Source organism: Triturus cristatus, chromosome 4_1, assembly GCF_964204655.1.
Source record: "Triturus cristatus chromosome 4_1, aTriCri1.1, whole genome shotgun sequence".
NCBI classification, from domain to species: domain Eukaryota; kingdom Metazoa; phylum Chordata; class Amphibia; order Caudata; family Salamandridae; genus Triturus; species Triturus cristatus.
This window is the reverse complement of record NC_140585.1, coordinates 4,416,140-4,436,484: the sequence shown is the minus strand read 5'-3', so window position 1 is coordinate 4,436,484 and position 20,345 is coordinate 4,416,140. Positions and strand designations below refer to the sequence as shown.

Below are 20,345 nucleotides of genomic sequence, written 5' to 3'. Positions count from 1 at the left end.
TTGGGTAACCGTGTATGCATTGGGAGTGTTCTTCGTTAATCTTATACTATCTATGTGCTATAAAAGATTGTGCGCCACGGATTGAAGGGGCAGTCTCCTGAGAACATACTGTGTGTACTTCTGGGACAACTGTGCTTAGCTGCAGCTAATAAACCTGATCTTCTACGCCCAACAGAGTGTCCTGTGTCTCTGTTCAACAAGGCAGGTGAACTCAGGAGATTAAGGCGTACCCTGCGCCGCCAGGCCCATAAGGCCGTGGTTCTTTAACTGGCACCCAACGTAGGGCGGCTTCAGAGGTAGCGGTTCTGCCCGAGGGTCGTGAGGAGCCCCGCAAGAACATTCCGGAGGAATCGCGAACCACGTCAAGCGACCCCTGTATGTCGAAGTGGTCCAAAGGTCTTTTGGTTGGAACTCCCACTTATGAGCTTTATTCGAAACATGGTGTGGGCCCCATTGCCTTTAATGAGGCATGGATCCGATACACAAAGAACGATGGTGTTCTACAGTGGCCACAGAATGGCAGTTTTGAGCCTGATATATTAGATAATTTAGAGGCAATTTTGTTTAAAAGAAAAGCCCGGCCGGCAATGTTTGACTCTTTCCGCCTGGCGTAAGGAAGCCAAACAGAGAGATATTAAGCAAGCAAAACGAGATAGGAAAGCACAGGGTATGACGATTATACAGGCTGCCCAGCAGTTTAAAGATTATGAGATTGATCATGAAATGGAAATTTCAGAGAGACAGCATCGTATGGCGATAGATAAATGCTATCCGGTGTTGCCTACTTCCCCTCCTGATAAAAGTAAGGATCTGGAAGAAGATCCCTTGATGTCTCACCTATTGAGATTGCCTCCGCCCTATGTACAAGGTGCTAATGCACCCCCGTTATTACAGCCTGTTCAGCCGATAGTTACGCCTCCGCCTGCTCCGGTTCTTCCGCATTTGCCCCTTCCGGTGTTGCCGCCTCTACCTCCTTTGCCACCGACTTCTCTGCCTTCGTCCTCTGGACTACAATCTCCTTTGCCTTCTGCTCCCCCTATAATTACCAGTTCCTCTTCTGTTAGTCCGCCTAATACATTGTCCCCTATCCTTATGTCCAAATCTCCATCTGTACGTAAACGACTGACAGACACTGTCTCTGGTTTCTTGTCCCCTTTCTTTGAGGCTTTAAATGTGCCTCCAGCGTTTTCTCGAAGACAGTCTCGTAGTCAACTTCCAGATTCTGACGAACGGGTGGCGTTGGACTCTCTCGCTCGCAAATGGATCGAGAAGGGTTCCCAGTATAGTGTGCCCGATATTATGTCCACCTTTTGTCAGTGGAATGCGTCCACACAGAGATATGTTTTCAATGTTATGTGTGACACTCTCAGAATGGGAGGACATGGATTTGGGTTCAGTTCCCCAGGGTTTGTTAGATGTTCAGGCAAATTTCGATAAGGGACTCATTGTGGGTTCTAAGGTTGAGGACGCCGTAAGGACACTTGTTACTTTTAGATCCCTATTTTCCTCACAGACTTTTCATGATTCAGATCCTTCTGTTAGGCTGACATTGAAAAATGATCCAATGAGAGAGGTTCCTCCAATATGGAAAGAAGCGGTTGCGGCAGCAGCTGGTGTTCAAGCTGTTCCCGCTCACTTCCAGCGTATATGGGTACATGTTCCCTGGACGAGATCTGATGTTTTGGCTCTTAAACAGTCTCTACCGGATCCCCGTAAAAACCCTGCTGGTTATTATAAAGAGTTGTCCCAGACTGTTGATGCTTGTATTATGAATTTGGCTGATATCGACATGTTAATGGGAAATGTAGTTCCACAAGCATTATGGGCTCGGATTCGTAGAGAGGATCACGCTCAAGAATTGGGTGGTACTTGGGCAGCTATAATTGCAGCAGACGCAGCCCAAGTGGGTGGCGCTAAGCCTGAAGTGTTGGTTTCAGAACTCCCTGGTAGGATTATTACTTTAATGAAAACAATCATGCCCGCCTTGCGAGTTAATTGGGATAAACTAGCTGCGTGTAAACAGAAGAAAGATGAGAGTGTCTCTGATTTCTTCTCTCGTTTTGAGGAGACATTTATCGATCACAGTGGTCAGGATATGACTACGGAGGGTGGACAGCGATTATTTGTAGATAAATTCGTATTTAATTTGCTTCCAGAGTTGTCACATAAGTTGAAAGATTCCGAGAGTTCATGGGCTGTTTCTTCCTCTTCCCAGATATTGGCTACTGCTCAATATTACGAGAATAGGGACAAGGAAGAAAAAGAAAAGCAGGAGAAAAAGACTAAAGAATTGAAAACGAAGGTTCTTCTGCAGCAGGCTTATCCTCCTCGTTATGCTCTGCGCCAGTTTCAACAGCCTCCCCAGTTTCAGAGGGTGTTTCAAAAGCCTGAGCCTTTTATTCCGCGACCTTTGTTAGGCTTTAATCAATGTGCCTATTGCAGGGAGGAAGGTCATTTTAATAATGGCTGCCCGGTTTTATTACAGCGTAATGAAGGACTATCTGCTCCACGAGGCCGTGGTGGCCTCCAGTCAGCAAACAGGGGTAGAGGTCGAGGTGTTGCCTCAGGAACAGCGTGCCCTTCCCCCTCCAAATTTTACGAACTACTTTGATCAGCAAAATACTCAGTCTACACAGTACTACAATGATGACTGCTATGTTGAAGGTGAGAATGAAGGTCTTCACGCTAACTAGGACAGCCATAGACAAAGTGAGGGAGTTGTATCGATTCCAGTAGATCAGAATGGGCCTTATGTTAATGTCACTACAATGGGTGTTTCAGAGCCATTTCTTTTAGATACTGGGGCGATGAGAAGGTTTATCATTCATTCTAAACTCCCTGGGGCACCTTTGTCTGGCTTAACGAATTCATAATCCGTTCTCTTGCCCTTTGCCTATTTCAATTGGCCCTTATGATCTGGAAGCTCCGCTTCTTTTGACGAATGGGTGCGGCGAGAATCTATTGGGTTTAGACTTATTGAAAAGAATGCATGCAACGATATATTGTTCTCCTTCTGGTGTACATCTTACTTTGGGCCAGAAACTGACTTCCTCAATGTATCTGTCTAAAGATCAATTTCCACCTGAATTGCTCTCTCTCCCTGAAACGCTTTGGGCTACGGGTCTAAATAATGTTGGTTGTCTTGAGATCCCACCTTATGTTGTTATTCTCAAGCCCAATGTTAAATTGCCACGCATTCCTCAACACAGAATTTCCAATGAAGGTGAAAAAGCGCTTTTGGATATCATTTATGATTTGGTTCAGAAGGGTGCGATTGAGGAAATGAGAGGAAATATATGCAATAGTCCTATTCTTCCTGTTCTTAAACGCACCGATCCTTACAAACCTCCTGTGTATCGTTTTGTGATTGATCTTCGGGAGGTTAACAAAATTGTTGTACCTCAATTTCCTGTTGTCCCAGATATCACTGCCCTGTTAACTATGATACCTGCCTCAGCGGCTTGGTTTTCTGTTATTGATCTGAAAAATGCTTTCTTCAGTATTCCTATTGCCGCAGAGAGTAGGGATATTTTTGGCTTCTCTCTAGGAGGCCGAAGTTTCCGGTTCAAACGCGCACCCCAATGCTATTGCGAGAGCCCCTCCATTCATAGTCAAGCTCTGAAATGTCAGCTTGATACTTTTCCTTTGCCGCCAGGTGCTACTCTTATCCAGTATATGGACGATTTGTTAATTGCTGCTGATTCAGAGGATATCTGCAAGAATGTGACTGTTGCACTGTTGCGTCACTTGTCTGATCTTAATCATAAGGTTTCACCTTCTAAACTACAATATGTCTGCCAAGAAGTTACCTATTTGGGTAATCTCCTATCAAAGGAGGGAAGGCGATTAACCCCAGAACGTATCAAAGCAATTGCGCAAATGTCTGTGCCATCCACACAAAAAGAGGTGCGTGCTTTTCTGGGTATTACTTCTTATTGTAGGCAGTGGATTCCGAATTTTTCCTTGTAGGCCAAACCTTTGTTGGCACTCACTTTGAAAGACACACCCCAACCCCTTCCTTGGACTGACGAATGTCAGAAGAGTTTTTCTGATTTACGTACTGCTCTGTGCTCTGCTCCTGTGTTGGGTACTCCAGTTATTATGGGCAAAAATACAATCCCAACCAAAGGCCCTGCAAAGCATTATGGGATGAGATTAGCAGTGGGCAGTGAATATTATAGTATCTAATATCAAAAAAATTCTACAAAGAGCTGCAGTTCAACTCGCCGTTACTAGATCTCCCTCATGAGTCAAATGCAAAAGCATTGAAACCCTTTCATGAAGCTGCAGTTCAGCTCTTTGTAGAATTTATAGTATTAGCTCTCAGCTCAGGGTTTCAGTGCTTTTGCATTTGACTCCTTGAAAAGACGAGTTGAACTGCAGCTCTTTGTAGAATTATTTTGATATTGGATACTATAATATTCACTGCCCACTGCTAATCTCGTCCCATAATGCTTTGCAGGGCCTTTGGTTGGGATTGTATTTTTGCCCATAATAACTGTGCTTGGGTTGCTCCTAAGAGGATGGGACCATCGCTAAATCGTTCAGCAAGATGTGCTCTTTGTTTTCAAGGCATCTGCTTGGTTCTCTCCCTAGGTTAGGGAGGATCCCAAAATCATCACCTCTCTCACTGCTTGCTAAACTTTTATTTTCACTTTTGTGAAATGACTATATGCATTTTAGCATATAAAGAAAGAGATACTTGTAATTTTACCAAAAATATATGAAGTCTCTGTTCACGGAGCGAAGATGCGGAATTCACAGAATTTTTGTTCGTGGAGTTCTGCGTAGTAGTACTTCGCCAACTATGCCTACCCTTAGATCCGAGGATCCTTGTGAGTTAAAATTTAAATCTTTTTGCACAATTTCTTGCCCATAAGGGGTCCAACACAGACCTTTCCATCAGTCCATTGGGGTCAGGATACCTCTACTCTGATCCCTTATACACTATTTCTACTTTATTTCCATCCCCCGCCCCCGGAACCATGCCCCGATTCACGAAATGGCACGAAATGGCAGCTGCAACTTTTCACTCAGGTTGGATCTATTTCTCTAGATATAAATAATCCTTGTTTCTTTCAAAGCTCCAAAACTACAGAACAGATTTACACCACATTAAAACATGCATTGGCAAATCCAATAGGTCCCAGCAATGCCCATGCTTTGAGCTATTGGCGTTGTGAATTTGAATGCCACAATTAGAAGAAAGGCGCACATAGTGCAAAAAAATAGCGCTGTTACACAGGCCCAAGGTATAATAATGGGGTGCAATTGTTGGACACGCACGTTGTTTTACACAGAGCTGCATTAAAAATTATTAAAACCATGATATTTATAGACATGCTCGTCATTTTAGAAACAAAACATTTATGTCCACCAATGGGCACGTGTATGACTTAAGTCAAACGAAAGAATTCCATTGGATATTCTAATATCTAAAAAAATCTTAGCACACCAAATAATCAACAGTAATAAAGAAGAAAAGAAAATAGAAAGATACTAAGGTATTTTGCCTAAGCAATGAACTGAGCAACAAGTCACCAATGTAAATCAATACAAAATGTATTACCACAATTCATTTGTTGTACATACAGTCAATGAAACATAAATACAGTCAATTTATACAAGAATTTTTTTTTAAAAACAAATAAAAGCTACATAATTCATGCATATGTTGATGTGCTCAGTAAAAATGCAGAGAAGTCTTAAGAAAATATGTTAAAAACAATTCTTGAGAGAAAAGAAGATTAGACACTATATTAAGTCATTGTAAAGAACACATTCGTCTAGGAAAAATTATTTATTGGAGCTTGATACTTGTTCCTCCTGTAGTATCTAATGAACCAAGTCAAACAACGAATTGTGTATATAATTGCGTCGAAGTGTTACAATGGTATTAATAGATTTAGACCATCTTTATCAAGACATTTATATTATTCTCTCGATGTAATAATTCCTGTGTATAAAAAACATAAGTCAAAAATCCATAATCTATATTATTAAAACAAATTAAAAACACTGCCAATGTTATCTTATCTATATCACTCACAATTCATCATTGGTAAAGTATGCAGTACATTGATAGGGCTGGAGCAAAAGGAGATTTTAAGATAAGAGAGAAGAGAAAGATACAACATGCTCATACAAAAGTCTAGTATTAAAAACCCTCAGGCAAACAGGCATACCAATTCTAAATAGCCTGCTTATATTATTGATGACTTTATACTCTCCTCTATTTGAATGGCTCCTTCATTCTGTTACTGAAATGAGCCTCTATTTTTACTCTTAACAAGCTTTATAGAAATAAGCAGCTAAGGCAGTTTTGCCAGTATTACATCAATATATTAATTTACTTGATATAATATCAGGTAAGCCTGTCGAGTTATTTAAGGCTTAAAGCATAAAATGTATCTTTGCTGGCTATTATGATTCAGGTACTTCTAGACCAACAGCTAAGAAGATGGACTGATATGAACATTTATTTTGTATCTGTTATAGATTCAGATTCAAATTCTAATTGACTCCAAGGGAGAACAAGTTTATTCATCCTACCTTATATTGTGTCCGCTTATGTATAGAATACCACCATATGTCCAACAGCTATAGTTAAGCAATGGAAATGCCCCACTCAAACTGATCGTGTTGTTGTGTCTATGCTGACCAAGGAGGAAAAACGAAAGGAAATTTATAAGTTAATCCATCCCTCCTTTTATCCATTTAAATAGGTGGTATCCCCTTATAATTGTTGAGAAACACCTACCAAAAACATGCATGTCCGGCTGCATTTAGGATATCAAAGCAACGTTGTTCGGATATTTATAATATTCCCGCCTTAACCTTATATCATTGGGCACATAACTTCCAATGTCTATATGTAATTGTTAGGTTTCAGTTTGCGCCATTCATAAATTAGGCCTATATAAAGAAGGGGTAAACAAAAGAAAAACACGAGGAAATCCTCATTAGTTAAAGACTCTGGAAGTGTAGAATGTTTTAAAGAAAGCCTACTTGCGATTTTCCCTCTCTTACGTTGTATGCCTTTCGAAAAACTATATCACGTCCTCGAGGAACTCCTCTGAGTAGCCAGCCTTCTTTCCAAATGCGAGGATGGACTGCCTCTTTATATATGTTGCTTAATTAAGACCTAGTTGTCTAAATTAGAGCTAATTAGTAAGAGGGCATACCCATAATGCTATAGGTAAACACATTTTATTACGTTCTGTGCTGACGTTACTGGCTTCAACCCGGAAGTATAACCTGTTTGGTCTCTGGAAGCGATATGCTGCCAACAAAGACCCGGAAGTACACTGCTGCCATTGGTAAGAACCGGCCGAGTGGATCGTCAGGTTAAAACACCACTCGTAATGTTATCACTGAGTTGAATGTCACATTAAGTCACTGTGAATGAAATATAATTTAAGGCTGTTGTTTGTAACTATTATTTTTTGTTTATTGTTTAATATTGAATGTCTAATTTAATTACAGGCCAACTTAATAGGTACATTCGATTGAAGAGCAACAGTTCGTTTTAAGATAATATGCGCTAAATCTTCACAGGGAGTTGACTCGTGAATCAATAAAAGGAGAGAATTGTTTGCATGAAACAAGTCCTATTGATTTGGGATATGTGACAAGATTATGAACAAAGAAATTCTCAAAATTCTTTTACATGGCATAACAAATTATCTTCCATTGCCATAAGGACAATTTCTCTCATGGGCGGAATATTCACGGAACTTAACTGGCCTACTATCTAAATCCCACAAAAATGAGAGTATTAGATATAATCTTCCCAGTACACAGTCCTATTAGCAAGGGGTGCTAGAATGAATGTCATTTAAATATCAGACAATAAATTTCATCCATTCTTCTCTAGAGTTCAATCCTTTTTTAATTGTATTTAAAAAGCACATAAACCACTGCTCTCTCATTTTTCTTTTAAAATCAATATCACCGCCTCTTCTGTCTATTATAACTTTTTCTAGAATGAACCATTGAAATTACGTATGGTCGTGATTGGCCACCAAAAAATGTTCGGTCAAAGGTGCATTTTCTTTCTTGTTTCTTAATGCTGATCTATGTTCTGTTTATCTTGTTCTTAATTCACGACTCGTTTCCCCTACATAGCCCAGTCTGCATGGGCAAATAAGGAGGTATATCAAGTTTTTACTTCGACAGTTCTTAAAGGTGGTGGGCTTAAGTGTTTTACCATTGAAATCTAACTTCTTGGACTCAATACATTGAGGGCGTATAGTACATGTGCCACATTTGTAGTTGCCTGTTACTTTATTATTATCCAGTGTCATCTGATGACTTTCGTTAGAGTTTCTATAGGTCTTCACTAGAAGGTTCCGCAGATTTTTATTACATCTAAAGGAGAAAAGAGGTTTTTGAATGGGGTCAGTAAATCCATCATTTAGAACTTTCCAATTTCTATTGATAACATTTTTTTATTTTATTACTAGTATCAGAAAATTGACTGACGAAAACTATTCTATCTTTGTTGGCCTGTTTCTTTTCTTCAGACATATCCCATAAATGATCTCGATCATAGAAGCGAGCCCTTTTAAAAGAATGTTTGATAGGCTTTTTGGGATATCTTCTCTCTCTAAATTTTTTCTTTGTGTTTTCTGAGTGATGATAGAAATCCGCTAATGTCGTACAATTACGGCGAAGTCTCAAAAACTCACCAAAGAGAATGTTGTCCTTCTGAGACTTAGGATGATTACTTCCATAGTGAAGGAATGTATTCTTATCAGTGGGTTTAGTATAAAGTTCTACTTGCAATATTCCCTCTACATTCTTCACGCAGATGTCTAAAAAGTTTATACTAGTGTCGCTCCATTGGGCTGTAAACTTCAGATTCGGATCATCTAAATTAAGCCATTCAAGAAACTCGCCAAGACTACTGTCTTCACCATTCCATAAAAAGATGATGTCATCTATGAAGCGGAGCCAGCATGTCACATTTTCATAAAAAGGTGCCAGCTCATTATAAATATGTTTCTCCTCAAAATTATTTACATATAAACAGGCCAGACTTGGGGCACAAGTTGCCACCATGCTGGTACCCTTAATCTGTTGGAACAACTCGCCTCTAAAAAGGAAAACATTATTCTTAAGCACCATAGAGACACATGAGAGAATAAAATCTTTATTTCCCCCATTAAGTTCTTCATTGTCTAAGATGGTTGAGATAACTCTAATAGTATCATCTTGAGGTATATTAGTATATAAAGCTTCAATATCGAGGTTGACTAGAAGCTGCATCACCCAGTTGAAGCTCTGACCTTCCAGTATTGAGATTGCATGAGCAGAATCTCTAACAAAAGATTTCTGCTTCTGAACTAATGGTCTCAAGAAAAAGTCAGCATATTTACTTAAAGGTTCAAGAATTGATCCTATACTGCTCACTATAGGTTGCATCGGTGGGTCACTCACATCTTTATGTATCTTGGGCAACCCATATATCGCAGGAGTGACAGTATTGCTATTGAGCATGAATTTATATTCATTTTCACAAATATAGTCTTCTCTTATTCCTTCTTCTAAAAGTTGGTGTACTTCCCTTTTTAAATCCTCAAGTTTAGACATGTTGATTTGTTTATAATGTCATTGAGAAGCTTCCTCATTCTATTGTCGTAATCTGATGGATCCATAATCACTACTCCTCCGCCCTTGTCTGCTGGTTTAATCGTAATTAAGTGATCTTCTTGTAAAGCTTTCAGGGCTTTTCTATGTTCTACTGAGAACTTATTATTGTGATGCGATTCTGAGGTTAATATTTGTTTGACCTCTATATTTTTATTAACCTGGCCCAGAGTGGGAGTAAAGGTCGATTTTGGTCTGAAGCCAGAAATATTTGGTCCAGGTTCATATGTTTTATTTTCAAAGAAGTTATTTAACCTGATTTTCCTAAAAAATGATCTAAGATCTTTCTCTAACTCAAATTTGTTGACCGGAGAAGTTGTAGCAAAACTAAAACCTCTGCGTAATACTTCCTTTTCTGATGTAGTCAGGCATTTATGAGGCAAATTAATAATGGGAAGTTCTTCCCTTACTACCTCCAGTGTCTCTGGTTTATGGTTTTGAGATAATCCTGGGGTTGGTAGTTCCTTGTTTGTTCCTCTCTGCCAAAATTCCTGCGGTTCCTTTGTCCTCTTCTCTGTTGGCATGGGCCTAAAAAAGATTCACCCTCAATGTTTTGTATTGCTCTTATGGGTTGTTCACTTATTGGTTCATCTTCCCCACTACTGGAACCTGAAGTCTCAGAAAAAGTAACCCTTTTATTGCCCCCCCACGGGAGTAAATAGGTCTTTGGTATTGAGGTTTCTCCCATCCTTGATCCCTATGTGAAGTATAATAATCTTTCTCTAAATAGGGATATACTCGTTCTTGACTGAAGTTTTCTATATCTTTTTTTTAGTTTATTTGTCTTTTTATTGATCAAGTATTCCCTATATCCCTGTGTTTTTTGTTCTAATTCTTACCGCTTTTTTTAGCATCTTCTACAACTGAATTTTCTTTCAATAACATTTCTAATTCTTCAATCTGCTTTTTTTCTAAAATAATGATCTCTTGTGCTGTTTCAAATATTAACATTAGCCAGTCTCTACTGCACCTATTGGCTATTAGAGTCCAAACTTCTAAAAATGTTATGGCTTACACTTAAAGCAATACGTCCCTTACAAGCGTCCTGCGTGACGCTCTGATCCAAATAATACAATGGGAAACACTTTTTCAGGCAGCGGGAATCCAAATTAAAACACGCTTGTCACTCGAGAATACAGTCGAATAAAATAACCCAACCACAGAACGAGTAAATGAAATGAGGTAAACCGTTGTAACATCAATGAGAAACCCGCACACATACAAAACTACCCTTTATTTTCTGACTCGCCTGCCTCTCAGAATGTACGATGTTTGTCAAGGGATCTTATCTCTTTGTGCGAGAGACATTTAGTATGCAATTCCACTAGCTCCGATGCTGCATACTATAAGCTAGATTCATAGGCTGGGGGATGGGTGGGAACCTGCTGATTTAATTTTGTCACGATCAGCTAATGTGAAGCGTAGCCTCACTTCAGCCAAAATAAATGCGCACCTTAAAACATAGATCGGATTGTCGTGTAGTTCCTACAAATCTATAAAGGATCTGCACGTTTAGGCAACATAAACTAAGGTATTGGTGTCCAGACTGATTCCAGACACCCCAAGGATACTTTAGTCTGCAGACCAGCTATCTCACAGTGCCACTATGAGCCCCTCCTACCAAGGAGCAAATAGTTCCTTGCAATTATTGAATATAAAAACCCTGATTACTCAGGAATTGTGGCAACAGTACAGTACTTTTCGCTCAGTCACTCATGATCACTTGTCAGAAAGATATACATAATAAAATATGGGGACTTTTCAATAAGCATTTATTGAATCAGTGTCATGCTAGAATAAAATGCGTGTGCTGCAACAACCATAAGACAGTAACAGATGTATACGGTTATAAGCACCAATAAAGTAAATAGAAGGTGAAATTCTACCATAGTGCTAAAACAATGAATATATGCAGGCATATAGATACATAACTATAATAATGCGTACTCCTAAGAGGCAAACCTAACTAGATGTACCTAAGGGTACCTAGCATGTATGTGGGTGTATAGCCAAGAATCCCTCAGGAAAGAGCCAACCTTATTACCTGATGTGAGAGAGCAAAGGACCCCGTCTTGGTCTCTAATTGGACACCCCTTGAGAGATGTCAGAGATGTGCTGGAGTGTCTGCGGGCAGGGACTTCAGCTTCTCCTGTCCGCATGTCAACATGGAAGTTTCTTCTCCTATGGCTGCCTAGCAGAGATATGGTGCTTATATACCCAAACGGTACCCTCAGGGGTTCTACCTAGATGTGTCATGGTACTATGGGCATGTCGGCCAAGGATGACAATAGTGGTGACCCTTATACAGAGTTATTATGCAGAAGATGGTAATCCTGCTGTGATACTGAGAATCCTCATGCATAAAAACGAGGCTAGTTTTCGGAGAAAACCACACAACATTTATGCAGCACCTAACTAAGTAAAGGGTAAACACCAGTACCGTTATGTAGAACAATGGTAAGACAAATGTAGGTAAAAGGTCGTGCAACTACCTAGGCCTATATTGGGGTATATTGGGGTTCATAACAGGATCTGTTGGCGGCAGCAATAGAAGAAAAAAATATTCATGTAGATACGCCTCCAGAGCTTCCAATCCGGGAGATGTCATCGATTCCCAACTAAGGAAACAACAGTGGTGGAAGAAAAGCACAAGTGACAAAGACAATTAATCTATTTCGTGCAAATAGTTTATTTACCATACTCAGAGAAGAACATGATGTGTGATCATTTTTATTGACAATCGTGTTAAAATAATAAAGGATTGTTGAAGGGATTCTGCTCTGGAACAGAACGATGCTTGGGACCATTGAACATCAGCATGTAGAGACTGAGTCACCAAACCACCTCAGTATCATGTAATCATCTATATGATAGGACATGTGCACATAAACAACAGCTGCATTCTTGTGTTATATCTAGGTGCTAGTGCCTGGCCAGAAAGAATAACATGGGGCAATATTGTTTGGCCTTGTTGGTTGCATGCAGACTAAATCCCAGGAAAAGAACAGAATGCAAAAACATTTGCAGGTGCTGCATGAAAGTACAAGCAAGCATGTTTATATAGTAACGTGTGCAAAGGAAAATGAGGCCTATAAAGTTAGGCTAACATAGGGAAAAATAAAGTGTCCCATGCAGGAAAGACTTGAGAGGAAGAGAGGCTAGTTTTCACTTCCAGGGGTGAAAAAATATTTTCACATGCACTTGGAAAATATGACAAGTTGTTTCTGAAAACCGAAGTGTTCAACAAAGCAAATTTGTGCTGTTGTGGGTTGAAAACGCATTACTAAGCTGAGTCCTGCACATCTCCAAGCAACAGCCACATGGCGTGAGGGAGGGGATGAGGTCACGGAACAAGTGCCCTCTGAATACAGCATCTGACATTTGATCTCAGTGTTTGAATGCTCAGCAAATGTGAAGAGATAAGAACAAGCTTTACAGGCCTGTTCACAGAAACTGAATCGAGTAAGTGAAAACAGGACTGATCATGTAAACTGCAGTTCAACAAAGTTAAAAAGCAGTTCCTAAAACAATGCTAAAATTAAACAAGTGGATTGATATAGTGATTGCCCCATGCTCTGGGGGAGGGCTAAGCACAGGAAAAGGCATGACGCATGCATGCCATGGACAAATGGGGAGAAAGACAAGGAGGAGAGCCATGATGGAGCCAGCAAATGGGAAGCCTCTGGGCGAAGAGATAGCACAAGCTTTCTGGACCAAGATCTAGATTTCTGGAAACTGCATGGGGACCGCTCGAAATTTGGGATCCCTCCTTGCATGCATGAGTCGCTGCCACTATTGTACTTTTACAGCAAAGTTATCGGTGGCATGGTTTGCATCAGCAAACTCGCCGTTATGTCCTATGTTGTGACATTTGTCAACAGATTAAGTCTTCTACTGTGTCCCGTCCACCTGAAACACAGCTCTATCTTTCAAATCAGCCGTTTGGCTGTATTTATTTTGACCATTACAGTCCCCTTGTTTCCGATAATGCATGTTACTTGATGACATCCATGGGGGTGCAGGTGCAACTTTCATCTCCATATAGGCCTGAGGGCAATTCTGATGTAGAGGCAATGAACTGTGACTTAAAGCAGTCTTTAATGGCAAAGGTATTAGGTACGGGACGTGGCTGGTTGACTCATCTTTATGGGGGTCAACGTGCACTTAACAACCTCCCTAAAAGATTTCTGGGTGGGAGGAGCCCACATAAAATGCTCTTTGGCTTCGAGATGTATGTTCCAGACCTTGAAGGTCTAAACATTATGGCCGCAGCCGCACCCTTTGACAAAGATAATCACTGTACTGTCTTGCAGAATCTACAAAAATGTGGTGACTCTCTGGCGAATGCACATTTGCCTTCGACTCTCTCATCGGATGCAGCCGTTCTGATTCCTGTCTCTGGCTGGCTTCCTAAAGTTAGTGATCTGGTTCATGAAAAGGTGGCAATCAAGAAAGAATTTGGTCCATCTTACTGTGCTCCTGTTCCAGGGCTTGGTCTTCAGGGTACCCAAACTGTCATTCTACCTCCTCTTTCAGGATTCAAAGACAATTGTTTTGTTTCCATTCAACAGGTGAAGTTACACCATATGGCCGATTCTAAATAATATGCCTAGAAGTGTCCCACTACAGAATGTCGTTTTGCAGCAGTTAAACACCATCATCCCTGCTTCTCTCCGGCCACCAGAGGGAAACGTCGGGTCTTCAGTTGACCTGGTACCGGTTACATCTACTTCACATTCCACAATTGAAATAGTTTATTCTGATCCACCCCTCAAGACCCCTTCAGTTGTTCCGAGCTTCAAGTTCTTATCCAGACTCACAGCCTCCTCTATTCCAACTGAGTTCTTCAGGCTACTATATTGATCAAGATAAATTAACTTTCCACAGTTTTGCATCGTCCTCAGTTTTGCATCCCCACCAGTGTTGATTTGTGTTTTCATCTCCTGCTTAAAACGCACTTATCTGGTTCCACAGTGGATTTATATGTGGATAGTACTCTCCATGGTATTTCTGTTCATATGGATTGGATTCGTGACAGTTTTTTACCTTTCAATTAATGGCCATTACCCCCCAGAATGCTCTGTTACGAAACTGGTAGACAGGCTGTTGGCTCCACATTCATCCTTGCATAAAATGAAATGAGACTAGTCCCTTGTCAACATTTCAGCAGTCCCAGTCACTGATGGAATTGTATCAGATAAAATAATATTTGATGTGTTTGGTCCAACGGAGACCCTTCAGATACCCTATGTATTCAGGGTTTCCATGGGTGATGTTATAGTGCAAAGCTTGCAATCGGATGATTGGGACGTTGATAGTATAAATTTGATTTTTTTAGAATTAGAATATTACACCGTTTTTGAATCTGAAGATTTATTTTGGAATTCTGCTAACTATGCCGAGTTGTTCTGTTATCAACATTATAGACATCATTTTCTGCATAGAGCAAATGGACAGCGTCCCCAATATAACTAAACTCAATTGGAGCATTGCCCAACTCCGCCTCAGGTTAGCTCCGAAACACACAAGATGAAATATACATATTTCACGAGTTATGATGCTTCTGACCCAAGATCATACTATTTTAAATTGGTTCCCGCTACTTAAAAAAGTATATGTTTTTTTAAACTAAGTTACTATATACCGCCTTGACAACCTAGTCCTGAAAGTCTACAATTATTGGAAGGATAATATTGACTTGAAATCGATTTGGGGCACTAAGTCCTGGCAAGTCCAAGGTACAGAATCTCTATTTCATGCATGTCTGATTCCCAGGCAAATTATTTTTCTGAACGATACTGTCCGGCAAACAACTTTTCTGGGATTGGCAACAACTAAATACTTGAATACTCCCAATATTCCATCCCTAGCCCCCTTTCTGGTTGGCAGTCTTACACAAAATAAACTGAAGACCAAATAAATGTTACAATACAAAACAGTACCTTTAATTCTTCAATCATGGCTTCGGGTGAGTGGTTATTATGGCCAATAGACACAAATGTTTGTCAGTCTTGTTTTTTAAACAGAAAATCTGAATTCAAATTAAATAGACCTGGTCCCCGATATTCACAAGCCATACACTCTAACACTGTAACAGCATATTCTGTGTGTAAATTGTATCAACAGCAGTTAAAACATTACACTTTATCTGCAGTGAAACAACATCTTTCTCTCAAGTCTGAAAAATTGGATCTATCTGATTCCCTTTTGGGTCCAAAATCACCATGCTCTAAATGATTTATTTATGCTGCTTACAATGAACTTTGGAAGTTGTTGCAACTGGAGGCTGAAGTACGTTTACGTCAAATTGACAGAGATAATTTAGATATTGCTGTGGTGGACAATATTAATACATTGTCATCTCGTATTTATACTTTCCATAATATTGTATCATCTGTAATTGATGTTGTGCAAAATTGTATCATGGTCAGAATCAACTTAGATCAGTTATGCAATTTAGCTGGACATTACAAACACTTAAGAAAGGTCGCGTTGGAGGAGGAGCCTAGCGCGCACCCAAGATGGCCGCGTAGGTGCGAGGCTCCCGAGGACCTCAGCGACCTCCTGCATAAATCCTGACCGAATCCTGTCCTAGATGAGGGGACAGTGTTTGTGAACCCGAGTTGAGGTGACGCCCGTTTTCCGTTTTCAATTCGGACCTCGGACACCGGCGGGAGCACCGATTAAGGTTTGCGGCCTTCTCCACGCCGGCCCCCCGTACTGGAGTTGTGGGGCGATCCGGCGACAAAGTGAATAACAGCGGCGGGCAAGGCTGGGCGACTCGCGCACCCCGCACTTTCACTTTCGCTTTTGCGCCCTCCTTGCTGCCAGGCGAGGTAGGGTCGCGAAGCGGTGTGCGGTGGTGTGGCCTCATTGGGGTGCCCTGCCGGCCCGCCGGCTGCGGTCCGTCCTGCGGAGCGGTGGTCGCCCCCCCCGGAGCCCTTGAACGGGATTGTCTACCCCCTCTTTGAGGAGATTGGCTCGATTTGGGACCGCGACCATGGCCACAAAACAAGATGGCGACCGGGCTAAGGTGAAGTCGACCCGTCGTGGCGCGGCCCATCAATCCAACAGTATGGACCGCTACACCCTCCAGAAGGGATCTCCAGAGGCGCTGCGTAGATCCCCTACGGGCCCGACTGACGCTCCTGCTCTGCCCACGGACCTGACCCTCCGAGACGTCATGGGCGCCATCGCCGAGATGAAGGCCTCGGTGGACCAGCGCTTTGACACTCTGGCGCAGAAGATCGACTCGGTCCTCGTGGATGTGGGCCTCGTGAGAGCCGATCTCTCCAAAACAAATGACCGGGTCGATTCTTTGGCCCACTCTACCTCGGGCCTCACATCCGACGTGGCGGCCCTCCAACAGGAGGTGCGCAGGCTTGGCCAGGCGAGCGCCCTGATGCATCGTCGACTGGAGGATTCCGAGGGTCGGGCCCGGAGGAATAATGTCCGCATTATCGGGGTGCCGGAGGGACGCGAGGCAGAGGCAGCGGATCTGTTTGTGGAGGACTTGGTCCTCACCCATCTCCAGCCTCGGGGGCTGAGTAAATTCTTTGCAGTGGAACGTGCCCACAGGGTCCCCGGGGGTAGGCCCAAGGCCGGAGCCCCTCCGAGGCCTCTCATCGCCCGGATTTTCAATTTTCGGGACAGGGACGCTATCCTGCAGACCTCCAGGCTACAAGGGCCGGTCAGACTTGACAATATGGATATCAATTTCTATCCTGACTTTACTCCGGCGGTCCAAAAGCAGCGACTGAGTTTTCTCGGTGTCAAACGTCGCCTACGGGACCTGAATCTCAAATATGCGATGCTTTTTCCGGCTAAGCTGAGGGTGGAGGTGGATGGCCGCACGCGCTTTTTTGATCGTCCCGAGGCGGCCGGGGACTGGCTGGACACTCTGCCCGGAGATCGGGGCCGGGGGGGTGGGGGGGGAGCGGTTGGTGGGGAGGGCCCGCCGGATCAGGACTGAGGGACTAATGGTAGGCCTTGCTCTGGACTGTGTTATTGTCACCAGTGACTGTTAGGGTAAGTTCCCCTCCCGTGGAGGTCGTGTGGGGTCTCTTGGGGGATCTCCCTCCTCCTCTGGGGGACTAGTTAGTTTTCTTTCCATGGGGCGACAGGCACACTGCACTTTGGGGGGGCTGTTTGGGCTCATGCAGGGGTGCAGGGTGGGGGGAGTTCTGTTGGGATGGGTGGGTTGGGGTGGGGTGTGGTTCGTTTTTACCGCAAGGCAAACCCTTTATTGTATTGGATTTTTTGAGATGCTCTCGGGGGGACAAATGATGGCTTCTGTATGTGATGGGGGGTAGGGACTTGACTTTGTTGTCCTGGAACGTTAACGGACTGGGTGATAGGATTAAGCGGGGTGTGGTCCTGCAATATCTGAAACGGATTTCGCCTGATGTGGTCTTTTTGCAGGAGACACACCTCATTGGTAACTCCTATTGTGCCATGAACCGACGTGGTTATCGTTTGGTGGCCCACTCGGGCTTCACATCGGGCTCACGCGGGGTGGGCATTATGGTCAAGACCTCGCTCCCGCTAGAAATAGACGAGGTGCGCCATGATGAGAGGGGACGCTACACTGTCTTGGTGGGGAGAATGGAGGGCAAGGTAGTCGTCTTTGTCTCAGTGTACGTCCCACCGGGGTTACAGTCCACCACCTTTGCGGACCTGGGACGCCTCCTGCTTGACCTTCCGGGGGGGCTTCTGGTGGTTGGGGGGACTTCAATGCGGTGGCTTCTGGGACTCTGGATCGCTATCCCCCTAGGGACCTCCCCCGGGCACAAGCGTGGCTGTCTGGCCTTTTGGACACGCTGGGATTGGTGGACTGTTGGCGTCTAAAGCATCCCGATCGGCTGCAGTACACCTTCCACTCCGGGGCCCATGGTAGCCTTTCGCGGCTTGATTATGTCCTTGTCCCTGCGGCCTATGCCGGGAGAGTGGGGGAGGTGCGCCATCTGGCGCGGGGTATTTCAGATCATTCCCCACTCCTGTTGCACTTTGATGTCTTCCCGAGGGGGGAGGGCAGGGTAGCTCCAATCAATGCCTGGTACCTGCGCGACCCCACTATTCGTGCTGATTTGATTAAATCCTTGCAACGGTATTTTGAGGAGAATGTGGGGTCTGTCCCGTCTGCCATTTCCCTGTGGGAGGCTTTCAAGACTGTGCTTAGAGGGGAGGCCCTCTCCTTTATCTCCCATGCCCGGAGGCGCGCACAGGAGGAGGTGACCCGGGTGGAGGCCGAAATCACTGAACTGGAGGGTGATCTGGGGAGTGGGGTGACTGACGCTGCGCTGCACGTTCTACACCTTAAGCAGGCGGCCTATAGGTCCCTCGTCACGGAGGCGGCCAGGGGCCTCAGCAGAGAGCAACAGGGGCGATTGTATGATGTGGGCGATAAGGCTGGTAAGTTGATTGCGTGGTTGGATAAGAAGGAGAGAGCTAGTCGTGTGGTCCCGCTGATTGAAAGAATGGATGGTGTACGTGTCACTGAGCCGGAAGGCATTGTCTCTTGCTTCGCGGATTATTTCCGCGAGGTATATTCCCCGGTTTCTCCCTGCCCGGAGGAGGATTCCCATGCCCTGCTGCGTGACATCGCGCTGCCCTCCCTCTCAATGGAGGACAGGGAGTTGATGGATGCCGCCCCCACCTCGGACGAAATTGCCCTCGCCATCCGCTCGGTCGCTTCTGGCAAGGCCATGGGCCCGAACGGCATTCCTATCGAGTTGTATAAATTGCGACCGGACGTACTGGCACCCCACCTCCGCGCTATGTTCCTTGCGGCTCACTCGCGGGGCTCCCTCCCGCCGGACCAGCGTCTGGCTACCATCGTGGTTATCCACAAGGAGGGCAGACCGCGGGACCGGGTTACATCCTACCGGCCTATCTCGCTCTTAAACGCGGAGCCTAAAATCCTCGCCAAGGTGCTCGCTAACCGGCTGGTCGGCGTGGTGGGCGATTTGGTCCACCAAGACCAGTCCGGCTTCATTCCCCATCGCAATACGGCCCTTAATCTGCGGCGCTTGCACGGGGTGCTCGCGCGTGTTCCGTTCGTGCGGGAGCCGGCCGTCTTGGCGTCCCTGGACGCCACCATGGCGTTCGACACGCTCGAATGGCCCTACATCTGGGCGATGTTGGCGAAATTTGGATTTGGCCCGGGATTCATCAGTTGGGTCAAATTGTTGTACTCGGACCCATTGGCACAGGTGGTGGTGAATGGTCGAGTCTCGGCCCCATTCGTGCTGGGACGGGGCACGCGACAGGGTTGTCCCCTGTCGCCGCTCCTTTTTGCATTGGCCCTGGAACCCCTGGCGGAGTGGCTGCGGTGGCACCCTTCTATCCGAGGTCTCCGTTGGACCCCCGAGTATGAGGACCGCGTGTCCCTCTACGCTGACGATATCCTTTTGTACTTAGCCTCCCCGCGCAAATCACTGATTGTCCTGGTCGATGTTCTGCGCTCCTTTGGCCGTAATTCAGGCCTTGTTATCAACTGGGCTAAATCCTGTGTCTATGTGCTTTCCGGGGAGGCTCCTGTCCTCCCTCGGGGCTGTCCGATCCAGATTGCCTCGCAGGGATTTCGATACCTGGGGGTCTATATTACGCTGGACCCGGTGGCCCGCTACGAGCGCAACTTGCTTCCCCCCCTCCAGCGCTTGAAGGAGGACGTCGCGCGCTGGCGGCGCTTGCCG

General features: G+C 44.1%; 1 protein-coding gene across 1 annotated transcript in view; it reads right to left on the bottom strand.

Annotated features, from left to right (window-relative positions):
• The window catches only part of LOC146839259 (uncharacterized), a 74,587-nt gene that overhangs the window by 20,569 nt on the left and 33,673 nt on the right, over positions 1 to 20,345 (bottom strand). The gene's annotated exons all lie outside the window — the stretch shown is intronic.